Consider the following 20,139-nt stretch of genomic DNA (forward strand, 5'->3'; position numbering starts at 1 on the left):
GTGGCAGTATATACAAGGGGAGCTGTGTGGCAGTATTTACAAGGGGGGCTGTGTGGAAGTATATACAAGGAGGGCTGTGTGGCACTATATACAAGGGGGGCTGTGTTGCAGTACATACAGTATCAACATGGGATAGTATCTACATGGGGCTTTGTGGCACTATCAACAGGGGGGTCTGTGTGGCGCCATCTACTGGGGGGTCTGTGTGGCGCTATCTACAGGGATGTCTGTGTGGAGCTATTTACTGGGTGGTGTAGGGCGCTTTCTACATGGGGGGTCTGTGTGGCGCTCTCTACAGGGGGGTCTGTGTGGCGCTATCTACAGGGGGTCTGTGAGGCGCTATCTACAGGGGGTCTGTGTGACGCTATCTACAGCGGGGTCTGTGTGACGCTATCTACAGCGGGGTCTGTGTGGCGCTATTTATAGGGGCAGTGGTGTAATGAGGGATCCTTTCATTGATGCTTATAGTTGGTGTCTATAACGACCTATTTTATTGCTGGACTAATTTAACATAAGTTTTCTTATTCTCTTATTTAGTCGCTATATTAGCGTTTACTGTGGGTATTACTTTTGATCATCAGATCGCCCACCATTGATGGAGACTCGCCCTGCTCCCTAACTGCCCCGCTTAGGAGGTCCCAAGACTTAGAGGGAACATTGACTACAAATAACCCTTTTTACCACTCACAAATGCCCACAATTACCTCAATCCTCTCCATGCCATTCACAATAACTTCATAACAGTCTACACTGTCCCTAATTCCAGACACAGTGCCCCCATGAAAGATACAAAGTCCTTATGACAACATGACAGCCAAAATGTCCCATTGGGGAAGTGGAGATAGTGATGAATGTGTATGTTGGAATGTCTAATGTGAAAAACACTAATTCATTTACAATGCCCTTAAATATCTATAGCCAATATATGTACTACTAGACATGTATTCTTATATACTAGGAAGGTATTACCACACCTATGAAAGTCCAGAGCTAGAAACTAGCCTGATAATTATCAATAATAATATTATTTACCAGACCTCTGATTCCTCTATTGCCGCTGACTGGAGGATTCCATATCTTGCTTCTCTTCACTTTCAAATAGGCACCTAGAAAAAAAACAAGAAAGAGGTGTGATAATACGTTCCTGGTATATGCTATAGATGTATTGGATCAGTAAAGAGATGTTAGTCTGCCTAGTTTCTGATAAAACAAAATTTATTTTTAAGTGGAAATTAAACCCTTTCTGTGATATCTTCCGAGGAGCCATACTAGAGATCCCACCTCAAGTCCTACCATGCAAGAGGATGCACAGACGACCCCATCCTGACTAGAAGCCTCAAGAAGCCATTAGTAGCATATATTTGTCTGTGAGCACAACCCCTAAATGAGTCCCCATGAACATGACTGTAGTTTCTATCCGCGGACCCATTCATTTTTATAGGCCGTGGACACATTCCCGTATTCATACGGATGTCTGTCTGGGCCATAGAAATGATCCGCAAAATGTAGAACATGTCCTCTTTCTGTCCACAATTGCAGCACAGACTCACCCATAGAAGTCTATGGGCGCGTGCAAAATTGCGGAGGGCTACGGATGTGCACCAAATTGTGAAAATCCGAACCGAATTGTGGTGCAGCTTTTTAGGCGGACTCTCCACTGCTAGAAATATTTCTAGAAAAAAGTTTATAATGATCAGGTTTTCCATTGTCAAAGCGACGCGTCGGACTGGGATACCTTGGGCCCACCAGGAAAAAATCTCAAGGACCCACTCTCCATCTATACAGTAAATTAGCATGTCCACAATTAATTTTATAATAATCTTTATTATCATTGCACATACAGAACATATGATCAATAAGATCTAATAGGTAATTTCTTAATCAGTTGATAAGAAATAGACCCTAGTTGGCAAGTGATTATCTCCAAAGTCATATCCAAATGGGTTTGTCCTCTGCTAGACCTTTTGGACCCACCATAGGATCCTCTGGTGGGCCAGTCCGACCCTGCGTCCCTCTGCTCTGAGTACAGCTCGGCCTCCTGGGACGATGCTGCAGCAATCACATAGGATAAAACGTCATCCCAGGAGGCCGTTCTGCACATAGAACAGAGGATTGCGCCGCTATGACAATGCTAAGTATGAAGCTTTCTATTATTTTTAAACTTTATTTTTTTCAGATTTGCCATTTTTGCAGCATTTCTACCATAAAAACCGCCAAATTTGCCTATTTGTTGCGGGTTTTACCTCCCCATTGAATTCAAAGGGGAAAACCTACAACAGAAGAGCAGCGATTCCGCAACATAAATTCACAGGCTATATTCCTCACATGTCATTTTGGCACATACATGTATATTGTGTTTTTTGTTGTGGAGTGTTGTTACAATCCATTCTTATGCTATGCACTTATACACACTTCTTTGTTTGCAATTGTTTACTAATTTATGTCAATATATTAAATATATATATTTTGTATGGTTGCACAGATGATTTCGGCCAAAACTTCTAACATTCCTTCATATTTCTTATACCAGCCAATACATTCTGTTTTTGTATCCCTGGGTTACCCCTTCCTCGCTGTGTCGCTCCTTTGGGTGGACGAGTGACGAGCCTCCGTTCCGTCGCTGGTGACGTGTCGGATCTCGGACTCACGTGACCGTGTCAGCTGACGCGGTGACGCGTCTCCGATTCCGGCCCCTCATCGGCGATGTTTCCGGCGGCGCGGCCATCTTGCTTCACCTCGAGGCAGCAACCTGTATTCAGACAGCGAGGTATGTATACTTTCTTCATTCTTGGGACCCCTCACTTTGGATACTCTGTTACTATTGGCTGGTCTCCCCTTTTTAAAGTGGCACGTACATTGTCCAGCACTACCCCCAGACGAAGGCATTAGCGCCGAAACGCGCGTTGGGGTGGACATACTGCTGTGCATCCAGTCCTGGACTTATTATGGGTACGTTCTACCATCACAATTCGCTCATTTATTAGCAATGTGTTCTTTCTGCCTTGTTCACACACACCTGTTTAAACAATCATTTCATTATGTTTTCCTTTACTCTATGTTGATACCAACTGTGTTGGGCAGGAGTTCATTTGTCATAGTGATAGTGTTATAGCGATAGTGTCCATTACCAGGCATTTTTACATGCATTTATATTCATACATTACTTACCTCATGAGTTGCTTGGCTTGTATGTCCTTTTAACCTGTTGGTTTATGGATTTGTTTTTTATTCTAGTACGTCTATATGTTGTTTTCAATAAAGTATTTTCTCAATTTCATATACTTCCAGTCTTCAGGCATCTTCTTTTGTAGGTTATATAAATTCACAGGCTGCGGATTGAAAGAACAGCACCACAGGTCAATTTATGAACGGTTTCTTGTCAAATTTTTTCGCATCTCATCCACTCTGCTGCTACTATAATACGCTGCGGATGATCCACAATGAAATCCCTTTCATGAAAATCTTTTCACAGTGTTTTACGCTGTGTGTGACCCTATCCATAACCAGAAAATTTCACCTGTGAGCCCACTCCGCTACATAATACTATGACATGTCTACACTCTTCTTTACACTAGTATTTTAACCCTTAAAAGGGAATGCATCATCCGAAAATGACCCATTATCAAATTTTTAGTTAAACATATATTTAAAAAATTTTGGGTGATGATGATTTTTTATTTCAATTTTACATGTCATTATCTATAATCAAAAAAAATCCAAAAATGTTGCAGTTTTCACTCCGGCCACTGAACCTCATAGTAGACTGACACACTGTTCTGTAGAGATCACTTCTCAGCAGTCATTCCATTATGATCATAGGTAGGGCTAAACTAGAACTAAAAAGCAGCCCTTGCACACAAACCCCACCAGCTCACATACAATATGGCCCCCCGTCACCCGCATATTGCAGAAAAATAGCAGCGACTATTGCTTTACTTTGGTCACACCCCTCGCCATTCACTTAAATATGTAAACAACATCATTAACACAAGAAGGAAAATAAAAGCAAACATAGAAATGTCTAGTCACACGGTCAGGGACAGGCGCATGCTACCACTAAACAAACACCAAAATAACCAATGATACCGCCATACAGTGACCATATAGTGGTCAGATACCAATTCTATACTGATGCTCTGCATAGTAATATTACACTGCAGACTATAGAGGAGAATACAGTAACTGGCAGAATACATAACAATTAAAGAGGACCTATCAGCTCTCCTGACATGTCTGTTTTAACAAATACTTGTATTACCCATTAAATAACAATTTTGGAGCATCCGTTCTTAGGACTCTACATTGTGCTATTCTTCTGTTATTCCTACTGGAAATGTATTAATAAATTGACAACTGGGTGTTGCTTTTCCCCTTGTCAAACGGCTGTGTCTCTAACACACTCTAAAACTGTTCAAACATCACTGACAGTATCCATTTTTTTTTTACTTTTTGAGATGCATCTTCTATGTACCCTGTATACATAGAAGCTGTATCCTGCCGTCAAAGCCCTTTCCAACAGGTCAGCTGCACTGATGGCCCCGGTGAAACCTGGTCGAGGCATGTAGGATCCGGCTAATAATGATCACACCTAAATTCACGAACCTGCTGACCTGACGGAATCGGCTTTGACGGCAGGATACAGCTTCCATGTAACCAGAGTACATATAAGCTGTATTTCAAAAAGTGAATTGTTTTTATAAAAACCAATGTAAAAGTTGGTTAAAATCAAATAAAACATTAAGTAAATTAAAAGAAAATTGGCTTCAAACGCGTACATAGCCTTTACGTGTTTTAAAGGTTCTATTTTGAGTGTGCTTTCTATTATATCTTTGTAAAAAAGAGTGAATGTTAAATTACTTGGTGTGAGAGAATATTATATATTCCTTGCTTTGCTTTCTTTTTCTTATGTTTGTGTTTTTAGGAGTGTATTATGCTTGTACGTGTATTGTTTACTGTGTCAATTTTTTGTGACATATGTCATGAACAGAAGTCTAACTTGACGCTCCTGGGCCTCAATGCAAAAATGTGTAACAGGGCCCCCCTACCTACCATGTTCCATGTATATTAATGGTATTATATCTTTCAAAGGGGTCTCTTTGCACCCTTTAAGCAAGAGTGCCCGGGTGCAACTGCTACCTCTGCACCCTCAGCTACTACACCCTAGGTCAACTGGGTTACCACTATCAGGAACAAATGGTCACAGCTCCCTAATTTTAAAGAGGTTCTCTCATCAAGACAACCCCTGTGGATATGCCTATCAGGGCATATGGACGTCACAGTGGGGGTTGGCTGGCTCCACTGAATCTGGCGCGTCCATTCTTTACATGGATAGTTATTTGTTTAAACAGCCGGTATGTAGTGCTACATTTACCTTGCAGCAGTGGCTTTACATTTTATCTTTGGTCTCTTCAGTAGGATCCAAACATTCGGGTAAAAAAAACGCCTCTGCCTCCCATTGCAATCAAAGGGGGGCGATTTTGGCCGTTTATTGGCGCAGATTCCAACGCGTGTACGCACCAAAAAAACTCTGTGTGAACGGGGCCTAAAAAGGAAATATTGTACTCACATGAAGAAAATGTATACCGAGGATCATAGGTACAGCCGTGTTCCTGCTGGTTACTTCATTAATCATGTACACCGTAGACAAGTATAAGCCCTATGATGATGTCACAATGTTAGTTACAATAATCAGAATTCTACCTATAATCATAAAGCAACCTAAATTATTGGTTGTTGTAATAGACAACCAGGCCAGCTTTTTTGTGCCAAAACAAAATTATTAGTAGTAGCATTGTGGGCTATTTTTTTTTTTCTTCAAAATGTATTATATTTAAAGAGTAATTACACATTCAAACTTTTAATATGCCCCAGAGACATATCAAAAGTTTGGATTGGTGGGGGCCCGAGTACTGAGACCCCCCATCGTTGCTGAAACGTAGGTGCAGAAGTGCTCAGCTGAGCGCATAGCACCTTCAGCTGTGATCAGCGCTCCTCGTCTTCCTGAAGACTAATTACATACAAGTTCTATCAGAGCCGTCTTCAGTCCGACAAGGAGCGCTGATCACAGCCAAAGGTGCAAAATGCTCTGCTGAGTGCTTTCACACCTTCGTTTCAGCAACAGTGGGGGTCTCAGTACCCGAACCCCTACCGATCCAAATTTTTAATATAAGTGTAGTACTCTTTAAAGGGAAGGTCCACTTTAAGCAACTTTGCAAATAGGCAATTAAAAACGTCCTACCGTTTTGGGTCTACAGCTCCTATGTAACTACATACTAATGCTTCATGCACACTACCGTATTGGTTTTGCGCCCAGACGAAGGCATTAGCGCCGAAACGCGCGTTGGGGTGGACCTTGGCTGCACTTATTCTGTTTATTCATCATGGGTATGTGAGACCTTATCTATTTTGTGTAACTTTACTTACCCTATTACGGAATTTTTGCATGTTTGATCCCATTGCATTTATAACGACATGTGTGTTGTTACGATCATTGTACCATGACTACAACTTCAGCATTGTTTAATCATCTTGTTGACTATTGGGTGTGATTCTATCTAGTCTGCAGTACTTTGCATTCACATATGCACATAGTTGACCTATTTAATTAAATAGATTATACTTTCAAAGACGTTCACACACATTTGTCATATTAATTTCAATCAAGGGATGCACATGTGTCTCATTTACCATCCATGTATAGTTATATGTTGTGGATAATGCTCCAGTCAAGGATCCGTGCTTTTACTGTGGGTTTATGGATTCTTTTTATATGTCAATAAAGTATTTTTGTATTTTCATTACTTCTTTGTCTCTCAGCATTTATTTTCTCTTTTGGTCTCACGTATTGGTTTTGCGGTTCGCAAAAGCTGGGTCCATAGCGGTCCATAGAACTGGAAAAAACCCTTGTTGTGCATCTGTGTGTGATCCGCACTCACAGATTCACAACAATTCACTAGTATTGGTGCAGCCGCAAATGCAGACCGTAAATTAACTTGTCCTGAGTTTTTGCGGTCCAAATTTGAGGCCCTCGCAGTGATCCGAGTAAATCACGGTCATGTTCATGGGGCTATAGAACAGAATTAGTCCACAATTTATCTGCAAAAATGCGAATACATTGCAGCTGCAAAAAGACGGTTGCGTGCATGATGCCTAACACTACAAACAGCTCTGTGTAGTATGATTCTGCAGTTATACTTCACTCCATCTATCCTCTATTTGGTCCTAATATACATTCAATAGGTTAGCAAGAAAAATGGGACAAAAAAAGGGAGTTTGACTGCGGAATTAGGCACCCTCCAAACACCGTAAATGTGTGTCCGGTCCATGAATACGGCACAAACGGGCTACGGTGTATCATGCGTTGGTCGTCCGCAATCACGGACCGTGCACACAGAAGATGTGCAGGCATTCCTATGAGCCCGGGCCACAAATGCAAAGCGGATAATGACATGTCCTATTTTTTTTGTGGTCTGGGCTCCAGGTAATAGGAAATCATGCATTTTATACTATCCACAATTGCGGATAGTATACGGCTGCAAGACTCAAGTCGTGTGCATGACGCTTAAGACTACATGTATAAGTGCTTGCTTATTGTCAGTTACCTTGGAGACTTAAAGACCTGCATAGAAGCTGTAGACACAGAATGGTAGGGAATTTACAATCTTTACAATGTGGCTTAATTTTTCATTTTGGATATGCTAGGGAAAAAAATTAAAATTGATTACAAAAAGTGTACATAGCCTAAAAGTACACAAGACTTACTGCTTTAATATAATAAAAGATGACTAAGTCTAGTTTTAAAAATTATTGATTACTTACCGGTAATTGGTTTTTCATCAACCTACTACAGCACCCCTGGAGAGATATTCAATTTGCTGGACAGGAAGCCTGAGGATATAAAAAAAGGACACACCTCTCCACACGCCCAGTCTTAGGAAGAACTCAGGATGAGAATCAGTTTTGTTTTGGGTTTTTGCGCCACCCAAGTGGAATTACATCACACCTTCATATATACAGTATTTACAAGGAATCCCTTTGTATTCGTGTTGACAACTTTACCATTTCTGAGGACTATATATGCTACAAGGATAGGGAGGGTAACAGAGGGGTGCTGTCATAGGTTCATGAAAAAACGATTACTGGTAAGCAATCAATCTTTTACCCTTTCACCTATGACAGCACTCCTGGAGATGTACAAAAGAAGTCAATATTTAGGGTGGGACCACAGCTTGTAGTACTTTTCTACCAAAGGCCAAGTCAGGGGCTGTATGCAGTTGTAATCGGTAATGCTTGAGGAAGGTGTGAAGAGAGCTCCATGTAGCAGCGTTGCATATCTGATCTAGGCATGCTTCTGCTCTCTCAGCCCAGGAAGTGGACACAGCCTTGGTGGAGTGACCCCCGAAGAACTCCGGAGGCTGGAGATTCTGATTTACATAAGCTAAATGCATGGCCTGTTTAATCCATGTGGATCTACTGGCTGCCGAACCCTTGTTAGGACCCTGGAACTGAATAAACTAATTTTCTGAGGTTCTTAAATCTTTAGTGATTTTCAGGCACTGGACTAGCCATCTTCTTATGTCCAGGCAGTTAAACTGCTGCTCCCTCTGATTTTTGGGGAATCACAAAAGGAGGGGAGAATAATCTCTTGGTGTAGATAAAAAAGAGAAACCACCTTAGGAAGAAAACCCGGTAAGGTCTTCAAGATGACTCTATCGTCTAATAGTAGAGTATATGGAGGAAAGGCAGAAAGGGCCTGTATCTCACTAACTCTACGGGCCGACGTAATGGCTAATAAGAACAGCAATTTGACAGTCAGCATCCTTAGGCTTATAGAGTCTACTGGTTCGAAAGGTTAGTTTTTCAAAGCCTGGAGAACAACATTTAAGTCCAATAGAGGAACTGAAGATCTAATCTGAGGTTTAAGCCTAGAGGATGCTGCCAGGTTCTCCTGACCCAGGGGTGTTCTGCCAATCTGAAATCAAAGTAGGAATATAAAGGGGTTGGCCAGGGAAAAAATATTTTCGAAAAAATGTCCCCCAGCCTTGTTTCGCCTTCCCTAAAACCCCTACATTCTTTCTAACCAGTTTCTGTTTGATCTCAATCATCACTGCTGCACTTTCTGTTTGTTTACATCTCTTGCTTCTGTTCCTGTCTTGTAATCCACCATACCCATGATCCCTTGCTGCATCTGAGGAGACAACTTACATCCCCCTTTGTCCCTCCACAGCATCTCAGCTATTTGCATACTGCCATGGCCCTTTATGTTCACAGGTCATTCCCTGCTCTAATTACAGTCACCCAGCTCCCTGCACAATCACACACACCCAGTAATAATTACACAGGGGAGATGTGAGTTATATACAGGGATGATGGGGGTTATATAAAGGGATGATGGGGGTTATATACAGGGATGGAGGAGGTTATATGCAGGGATGTTGAGGGTAATACACATGGATGATGGGGTTATAAACAGGGATGATGGGGGTAATATACAGGGATGATATAATGCAATCATACCTGTATACAATCTATATGTAACCCCATCATCCCTGTGTATTACCTCATCATCCCTGTATATAACCCCATCATCCCTGTGTATTACCCCATCATCCCTGTATATAACTCCCATCATCCCTGTGTCTTACCTCACCATACCTGTATAGAACCACCATCATCCCTGTGTATTACCCCATTATATAACCCACATTATATGTGTATTACCTCATCATCCCTGTATATAACACCCATCATCCTGTGTATTACACCCCATTATCCCTGTGCATTACCCCCAACATCCTATACAGGGATGAAGGTGGTTATACACAGCGAATATGGGGGTTATATACAGTGTTGATAGGGGTAATATACAGGGATGATGGGGGTTATACACAGGGACGATGGGAGTTATATTCAGGGATGATGGCCCCATCATTCCTGTATATAACCTCCATCATCCCTATATTTATATAACCCCCATCATCCCTGTATTTATATAACCCCGGTAATAACTGTATATACCTACGGGGGGGCGCTGTGGGCAATGAGAAGAGACGGGCAGGCAGTGCGGGAACTCCGAGATAGGATGAGGAGGGGGACGTGTACAAGCAGAGACGACGTTCCGTGTCTCTTCTGCTCAGCCAGCACTTCCTGCTGTGTAAAGACACGGCGCATCATCAACTATGTTTACAGGCTGGAACAGAGGAGGCGGAGCTCTGAAGAGCTCATGAAACATCCGCCCGGCCCACTGCCTGTAAATGTAGTTGATGACATGCCGTGCTCTACTCAGCCGCAAGTGCTGGCTGAGCAAAGACACGGAACCTCACAGGAAATTAAATGTTTACTCTTGGTGCGGTCACGTGACCGCAAATCAGGACAGAGTAACGAAGCCAGAGGTAAATTGGCATTATATTAGAAAATTACTTATATATGTCCTATTAAGTTAAAATATAAATAAAATTTATTTCTGGTCATCCCTTTTAATGCGAATATCTGAACCTTTAAGGTGTTAGGCTTGAGGTTTTTATTTACTCCTGGCTGAGCAAAGACACGGAACCTCACAGGAAATTAAATATTTACTCTTGGTGCGGTCACGTGACCGCAAATCAGGACAGAGTAACGAAGCCAGAGGTAAATTGGCATTATATTAGAAAATTACTTATATATGTCCTATTAAGTTAAAATATAAATAAAATTTATTTCTGGTCATCCCTTTTAATGCGGATATCTGAACCTTTAAGGTGTTAGGCTTGAGGTTTTTATTTACTCCTGGGTGGAGAAAATCTAATATCAAAGGGATATTTGGTTTGGTTAGAGGATTTATGTCTACACCTGCAAAATTTGTAAATGCTTTCCAGGCTCTTAGATATATTTCTGAGGTAACCTGTTTCCTGCTTGCTAGCAGAGTGGAAATGACAGACTCTAAGAACCCTATCTGTCTAGGGATTACCCTTTCAGTCAATTTCTGGGTGCATTACTGGGCCCTGGTATAGGAGATCTGGTATGATCGGGAGAATCCAAGGCTGGTCTGAGGACATTCTCCTTAACCATGTAAACCATGGTATTAGAATTATTGAAGCCTTGTCTTCCCTGATTTTTCTGCTCACCCTTGGGAGAAGACATGGGGGGGGAGCCATAACCCCTCTCTTGATTCCAACGCTGGGAAAATGTATCTACTGCTCTTGGGTAGTCTTGAGGGATCCAGAGAGAAGAATTATTTCTATCTGTTGAATCAGGGTCTGAGTTGTTTCTGCCACTATTAGGAAATCGTCCAGGTAGGGAATCAGGAGGATGTCCCTCGTCCTGATATATGCCATTTCCACTATTCATTTTGAAAACACCCTTGGGGCTTGTAAAATGGCAAAGGGGAGGACTCTGTACTGGAGGTGAAACAAAATACTGTCTAGGGTCACTGCTACTCTTAGATATTTCTGGTGAGGACTGCATATTGGTATATGATAATATGCATCCTCCAGATCTAGTGATGTCATCACACAGTCTTTGGAGAGGAGATTTGTGGTTGATGAAATGCACTCCATGCAAAAAATTTTGTAGGTGAAATAAGAATTCCGTTCCTTTAGATTTATTATGACCCTGTATTTCCCTTCTGACTTCTTCACAAGGAAGAGAGGGGAATAAAAGCCTTTGCCTGTTTCTGCACTAGGGACTTGAATTAGAAGTGACAGAATTTCTAGCTCTAATGCCCTTTGTTTTTCTGGGTCTTTGTAGGAAAGAATCTGTTTGGGGGAAGAGTTCTGAATTCTGGAACGTACCCTGTTTTTATAATTCCTAGGATCCATTGATTTGTTAAATTTTTTTCTGAATTTTTGAAAAAAAGGGATAGACGACCCCCCCCACAATGGATCTTCTGGCGTCATTGTTGGTGGTCTCTGTTTTTCGGGTCGTTTTGAGGCTCGAAAAGGAAGCCCTTGTTCTTCCTGGGAAACTTTGAGGTCTTAAACTCCTGTCCCCTGGGGTTAGGTCTTTTACTAAACCTTTTGGGATGAAAAGAATCCATTGGTTTTCCTTGTGTAGGGAACCCCTTTTCCTATCAGACGCTTTCTCAAATAGGTCATCTAGCGGGGGCCCAAATAAAACATCTCCAGAGCAGGGAATTGCACATACCTTCCCTTATGATCCTGTGTCCCCCTTCCAGCTATTTAGCCAGATGGCCCTTTTAGCAGAGTCTGAGTGGGCAGCTGATCAGGCCAAGAGGCACACAGAATCTACCGAGGCGTCGGCCAGAAAATCTGCTGCCTTAGATAGCACTGGAATGGTGGAGGAGATCTGATCGCTAGAAGTCTTGTCTCTAATTTGAAGCTCCAATTGTGCTAGCCATATTTTTAAAGACGTAGCCACACAAGTGGCTGCAATGCCTGGTTTAAAAGTCCCCGTAGAAGCTTCCTAGGTCCTCTTGAGGTAGTAATCAGCTTTTCTATCCATGGGATCGGATAAAGAGCCAACATCCTCAAAGGGAAGAGTATTTTTCCTAGATATTTTTGCCACTGAGGCGTCAAGTCTAGGGGTATTATCCCAGTACCTGCAGACCTCTTCTTCAAAGGGATATTTCCTCTTAAGAAATTTGGGAAAACCAACTTTCCTATCTGCATTTCTCAATTCCCTTTTGATGAGACTTAATACATTCTTATGGATGGGAAAAGTTCCCCGTTTTCTAGGCCCTAAGCCTTCAAACATGTCCTGGGCAGAACAAGGTTCATTGGGGTCATCTTTGCATACCGGCCCTATCAGGGAACTGAGTATGACCGCGGGAGTACTGCTCCACGAGGAAGGTCTCACCACGTGGGACCTAAAACCACCTCTAGGGAGGGAAGCGATAGACCGGGAGAGGAGGGAGTAACCGTCCGTAGACTTAAGGTTACTCCCTTCAGAGGAGACTTACACCTTCCAGAGTACCCCTAGGGAGAAAGGTTAGAACCTACTAGGGGTCTGCAACCCATGGTGAAATGTTTTTTTCCTAACAGGACAATCCCATCCGGAAGACAGGAAACTTGACAGGGTGTGTGGAGAGGTGTGTCCTTTTTTATATCCTCAGGCTTGGTGTCCAGCAAATGGGATGTCTCTCCAGGGGTGCTGTCATAGGTGAAAGGGCAAAATGCGTTACGCTCGTCTGAAACTGGCCTTCGTCTATTTATTAATCATGATATGACCAAAATATGTTGGGTTCTTGGTATGAAAAAAACCCAAAAAATACTTTTAACGAGAATTGTTTTTTTTTTTTCCTCCCATTCACTTCAATGAAAGGTCAGTGGTGGAAACCACTCCAAGAAAAAGAAATGCCAACCGGAAACAAGCAATGCGCCAGTGAAAAAAAGAACGCCTCGGCCTCCTATTGAAATCAATGGGGGGGGAAACAATTTGGGGCACTGATTCAGAGACGCGGTTTCCACATCAAAATAAGCGCCAAAAAACGCAGTGTGAACTGACCCTTAGGGTTTGTTCCCACACAAACGATTTTATGCAAAAAACGCTTGTAAATCTGTCACAGAAATCCCCAGCAAATAATGTGTTTTTTGCTGCGCACATCAAGTTGTGTCAGGTATTGATTATAGCAAACTATATGTGCACCTTCGAATTTGAACTGTGTTTCCGCTGCGTAAACTCTTTATAAAAGTTAACTTGCATATTTTATTCCGGAATTTATGCTCCACATTCAAGTCTATAGGCCAAAAACAGAGCCTCTCTGCTCAGAACAGGCAGCATAAATTGACATGGCTAAGATTTGCTAAATCTCATTCACTTTAAAGGTCCTGTAAATGCTGCAGAATTTCCGCAGTGTTTACACTACGTGGAAACCCAACCCTAGGCTCTATTTACGCCTGCATTTTGTTTCCCGTTGTTCTGCTTCATCATAGGAACAAAATGAGAAAAATTCGCCGGTTCTGTCGTATGACTAAAACCAACAGCATCCAACGGTACCCAGTGACTTTAATAGGTGCCGTCGGGTCATTTTTCTTGACAAAATAGTGTTGCATGGTCCGACACTGCTTTTAATAGAGCCTTATTTATGGGAACCCACAAATCCCTAGAACAAGGATTCCGAACCCTCGTTCCGCCTCACTGCACCTACCGCAGTGAGGAGCAGCTTAAATGGAGCGGAGGACGAGCATGTGCCTTGCTGCTTCATTTAATGTCTATGGGGCTGATGACCTGTCCCATAGACTTTGAATAGCACTGCTTTTAATAGAGCCTTATTTATGGGAACCCACAAATCACTAGAACAGGGGTTCCGAACCCTCGTTCCGCCTCACTGCACCTCCCGCAGTGAGGAGCAGCTTAAATGGAGCGGAGAACGAGCATGCGCCTTGCTGCTTCATTTAATGTCTATGGGGCTGATGGTCTGTCCCATAGACTTTGAATGGAGCGGCAGGGTGCATGCTGGTACTTAGCTCCATCCATGCTCCCCCTCACTGCAATCGTGCAGTGAGGAGAAATAGGGGATTCAGGACCCCCATTTAAGTGATCAGTAGGGGATCCATCAATAAGATATTTATCTCCTATTCTGTGGATAGGTGAAAATTTTTAATCTTGGGGCAACCCCTTTACCTGCAATTACATCATTTAGCAAAAATAAGGTAATACTCACCTTCTAATCCCCTGCCACTCCAGTTCCCCCAGTGCATGGCCTCCCGCCAGTCTCAGTTTGCATTGGCTGGTTGTTGCGACGTTCCGTACCATCACATGACTGCCCCAGCTAAACACTGGCCGTATCGGTGATCTCAGCAAGTATGGCACATGACTGCTGCAGCCAGAATGTCACAGCTCTAGCCAATGTAAATAATGATTGGTGGCTCTGGAGTGGCCATGGCAACAAATTGAACACCTTAAGGACACCACCAATTTTAGGTTTTTCCTCCCCGCATTCCATAACCATAACGGTTTTTATTTTTCCATCGACATAGCCGTATGAGGGTCTGTTTTTTGCGAGAACTTTTTTTTATTTTTTTTAATGGTTTCATTTAATTTACCATATAATGTACAAAGAAACTTTAAAAATTCTTTTGTAGGGTGAAATTGGAAAAAAAACAAAACAGCAATACCGCCATAGTATTTGGGGACTTGTTTTTACGGTGTTCGATGTGCGGTAAAATTTACCCTTTATTTACATCTCCATTCTGTTTCCCATTGTTCTGCTTTATCATAGGAACAGAAGAATGAGAAAAATTGTAAGCACTGGATCTGTCACATTACTAAATCCAACGGCGCCCGACGGTACCCAATGACTTTAACCCCTTCCCGCTCCTTGACGTACTATTACGTCATGGCAGCTGTATCGTTCGCGCTCCATGCCGTAATAGTACGTCTCGGGAGTAACGGCCGTTTCGGCCGTCCTCCCGACACATACAGGAGCTGTGACGCTGCTGTCTCGTACAGCAGCTGGCACAGCTCCTACAGCGGGGACCGATCGCTGTGTCCCCGCTGATTAACCCCTTAAAAGCCGCGTTCTATAGAGATCGCGGCTTTTTAGGGGTTAAGCTGCCATCGCCGGCCTGCTACGCGATAGCGGCCGGCGATGGTGACTATGGCAACCGGACACCAAACAATGGCGTCCGGCTATGCCATAGGCGGAAGCCTAGTGGGTCCTGACAACGTCAGGACCCACTATGCTTGCTGTCAGTGAGTAGCTGACAGTTCTAATACACTGCACTACGCATGTAGTGCAGTGTATTAGAATAGCGATCAGGGCCTCCTGCCCTCATGTCCCCTAGTGGGACAAAGTAATAAAGTAAAAAAAAAGTTAAAAAAAGATGTGTAAAAATAAGAAAATAAAAGATTTAAAAGTAATAAAAGTAAAAATCCCCCTTTTTCCCTTATCAGTCCTTTATTATTAATAAAAATATATAAACAAACAAATAAACTATACATAATTGGTATCGCCACGTCCGTAACGGCCTGAACTACAAAATTCTTTCATTATTTATCCCGCACGGTGAACGCCGTAAAATAAAATAATAATAAACCGAACCACAATCACAATTCTTTGGTCACTTCACCTCCCAAAAAATGGAATAAAAAGAGATCAAAAAGTCGCATGTACCTAAAAATGGTACTGATCGAAACTACAGTTAGTTACGCAAAAAATAAGTCCTCGCACGGCTTTATTGATTGAAAAATAAAAACGTTATGGCTCTTAGAATAAGGTAACACAAAAAGTAAATGATTGTTTACCAAACGTATTTTATTGTGCAAACGCCATAAGACATAAGAAAAAACTATAAACATCTGGTATCGCCGTAATCGTATCGCCCCGCAGAATAAAGTGAATGTGTCATTTATAGCGCACGGTGAACGCTGTAAAAAAAAAACGAAAAAAAAAAACAATCGTACAATTGCTGTTTTTTAGTCACCGCGCCACCTAAAAATAGAATAAAAACTGATCAAAAAGCCGCATGCACCCCAAGAAAACTACAATGGATTCCTCAAGGGGTCTAGTTTCCAAATTGGGGTCACTTTTGGGGGGTTCCCAATGTTTTGGCACCACAAGACCTCTTCAAACCGGACATGGTGCCTAATAAAAAAGAGGCTTCAAAATCCTCTAGGTGCTCCTTTGCTTCGGAGGCATTACCGCTCTAGGGCCACATGTGGGATATTTCTCAAAACTGCAGAATCTGGGCAATAAGTATTGAGTTGCGTTTCACTAATAAATCCTTTTGTGTTATAAAAAAAAATGGTATAAAGAGGATTTTCTGACAAAAAAAAAATGTACATTTCACCTCTACTTTGCTCTAAATTTTTGTGAAACACCTAAAGGGTTCATAAACTTTCTAAATGCTGTTGTGAATACTTTGAGGGGTCTAGTTTCTAAAATGGGGTATTTGATAGGGGTTTCTAATATATGGGCCCCTCAAAGCAACTTCAGAACTGAACTGGAACCTAAAAAAATAAATAAATGAGGCAATACTTTGCTTCTTACATTATACTGATAATAAGCCGTGCCCACCCTGAGATGACCCCAGTTTTGACCGTTTGTATAAACGGAGACCCCTATTAGACCGTTCCAGTGCACGGTTTTCCCAAGCATACACCCCCGAGAAGTGTATTTCTATTGATGAGTCCCTGGTACATTTTAAAGGGAGGGTTCAATTCCGCGAGTACCTGCCGGGTAAGAGGGCAAGGTATGGCGTGAAGATGTATAAGCTGTGAGAGTGCATCAGGGTATACCTACAGGATTAGGATATATGAAGGAAAGGCCACCCCCAAACCAGACTGCATCCTGGACTACAATAGGTACAAGGGAGGGATGGACTTGTAAGATCAAGCCCTGAAGCCCTACAGCGCCATGCGGTGTGGTAAAGGAAGCTGGCCGGGCACATCATACAGATGGCTTTGTACAATGCGTACATGCTACGTCGATGTGCAGGCCAGACGGGAACTTTCCTGGAATTTCAAGAGGTGATTATCAAGAACCTAATCTTTAGGGACCAAGAAGGGGGGGCACCCAGTACTTCTGGAAGCGAGCCCACACGCATCGTACCAGGGCAACACTTTCCAGGAGAAGTTCCCCAAACTGGCAAGAAGGGAAAAAGTCAAAAGAGGTGCAAAGTCTGCTATAAGAGGGCGATAATGGATGACACAATATATCAATGTGACACGTGTCCCGAATAACCAGAGCTCTGTATGAAAGTATTTTAAAATTTATCATACATCCCTTGGTTTATAATTTACCCCAATTTTACTTACCCTGATGCACTCCACACAGCTTATCCCCCCTCGTCTTTCCCCTCTGGGCCCTGCTGTGTGTCCAGGCAGCTGATAACAGCCACATGTAGGGTATTGCCATACCCGGGAGAACCCACATTACAGTTTATGTGGTGTAGGTCTCCGGTCAAAATGCTCACTACACCTCTAGATGAATGCCTTAAGGGTGTAGTTTTTAAAACGGGGTCACTTCTTGCGGGTTTCAACTGTACTGGTACCTCAGGGGCTTCTGCATACATGACTTCGCACTAGAAAATCCCCAGTAGGCCAAATGGTGATCCCTTCCTTCTGAGCCCTCCCATGGGCCCAAACGGCAGTTTAGCACCACAAATGGGGTATTGCGGCACTCAGAACAAATTGCGCAACAGAATGGGGTATTTTGTTTCTTGTGAAAATAAGAAATTTTCAGCCAAAACTACATATTATTTGAAAAAAATAATTTTGTTTTCATTCCCAGCCCAATTCAAATAAGTTCTGTGAAAAAACTATGGGGTCAAAATGGTCACAACACCCATAAATGAATTCCTTGAGGGGTGTAGTTTCCAAAATGGGGTCATTTGTGGTGGGTTTCTATTGCTTTGATACCTCTGGGGCTCTGCAAATGCGACATGGCACCCGAAAACCAAACCAGCAAAATCTGTACTCCAAAGAACACACAGCGCTCCTTCCCTTCTGAGGCCTCCCATGGGCCCAAACGGCAGTTTATTGCCACAAATGGGGTATTGATGCACTCAGGAGAAATTGGGCAACAAAATTGAGTATTTTGTTCCCTGTGAAAATAAGACATTTTGGTAAAAAATCACATCTTATTGGAAAAAATGTCATTTTTTTAATGTCACAGCCCAATTGAAATAGGTGCTGTGAAAAAACTGTGTGGTCAAAATTCTAACAACAACCATAAATGAATTCCTTGAGGGGTGTAGTTTCCAAAATGGGGTCACTTTTGGTGGGTTTCCATTGCTTTGATACCTCTGAGGCTCTGCAAATGCGACATGGCACCCGAAAACCAATCCAACAAAATCTGGACTCCAACAAACATATAGCGCTCCTTCACTTCTGAGGCCTCCCATGGGCCCAAACGGCAGTTTATCACCACAAATGGGGTATTGCCACACTAAGGACAAATTGGGCAACAAAATGGGGTATTTTGTTCCCTGTGAAAATAAGAAATTTTGATCACAAATGACATTTTATTGGAAAAAATGAAATTTTTTTCATTTCAGAGCCCAATTCAAATACGTGCTGTGAAAAAACGGTGCGGTCAAAATGGTAACAACAACCCTAAATGAATTCCTTGAGGGGTGTAGTTTCCAAAATGGGGTCACTATTGGGGGATTCCTACTGTTTTGACACCTCAACACCTCTTCAAACCTGGCATGCTGCCTAAAATATATTCTAATAAAAAAGAGGACTCAAAATGCACTAGGTGCTTCTTTGCTTCGCTTCTAGGGCTTGTGTTTTAGTCCACGAGAGCAGTAGGGCCACATGTGGGACATTTCTAAAAACTGCAGAATCTGGACAATACATATTTAGTAGTGTTTCTCTGGTAAAACCTTCTGTGTTACAGAAAAAAAAATGAATAAAATTGAAATTCAGCAAGAAAAATGAAATTTGCAAATTTCACCTCCACTTTGCTTTAATTCCTGTGAAATGCCTGAAGGGTTAAAAAACTTTCTAGCTGCTGTTTTGAATACTTTGAGGGGTCTAGTTTTTAAAATGGGGTGTTTTATCAGGGTTTCTAATACATAGGCCCCTCAAAGCCTCTTCAGAACTCAAGAGGTACCTTAAAAAAAAGGCTTTTTAAATTTTCTTAAAAATATGAGAAATTGCTGTTTATGTTCTAAGCCTTGTAACGTCCAAGAAAAATAAAAGAATGTTCAAAAAACGATGCCAATCTAAAGTAGACATATGGGAAATGTGAACTAGTAACTATTTTGGGTGGTATAACCGTCTGTTTTACAAGCAGATGCATTTAAATTCAGAAAAATGCAATTTTTTCAAAATTTTCTCTACATTTTGCAATTTTTCACCAATAAACACTGAATATATCGACCAAATTTTACCACGAACATGAAGCCCAATGTGTCACGAGAAAACAATCTCAGAATTGCTTGGGTAGGTTTAAGCATTCCCACGTTATTACCACATAAAATGAAATTGTTAGGGATCTGCCAGGTACTTCATCTAGCTATACTCCTGGGATTAATCAATCCACACCTGAGGCCAGACCTGTTCGACTGACACCATCTCCCACCAACCACGGTGGCAGGCTCAGGAGTGGGAGAGCCTATCGCGGCCTGGTCTCTCGGAGTTAGCTCCGCCCCCTGCCCTTTATTACCTGCCCTGTGCTCTCCCTCAGTGCTTGTAATTCTTTTGGATTCCTGGCCCCACTGCTGCTTGCTCCAGCCTGCTTCTGCCGTGCTTCTG

Source organism: Rhinoderma darwinii, chromosome 12 (genome assembly GCF_050947455.1).
Source record: "Rhinoderma darwinii isolate aRhiDar2 chromosome 12, aRhiDar2.hap1, whole genome shotgun sequence".
NCBI classification, from domain to species: Eukaryota; Metazoa; Chordata; class Amphibia; order Anura; family Rhinodermatidae; genus Rhinoderma; species Rhinoderma darwinii.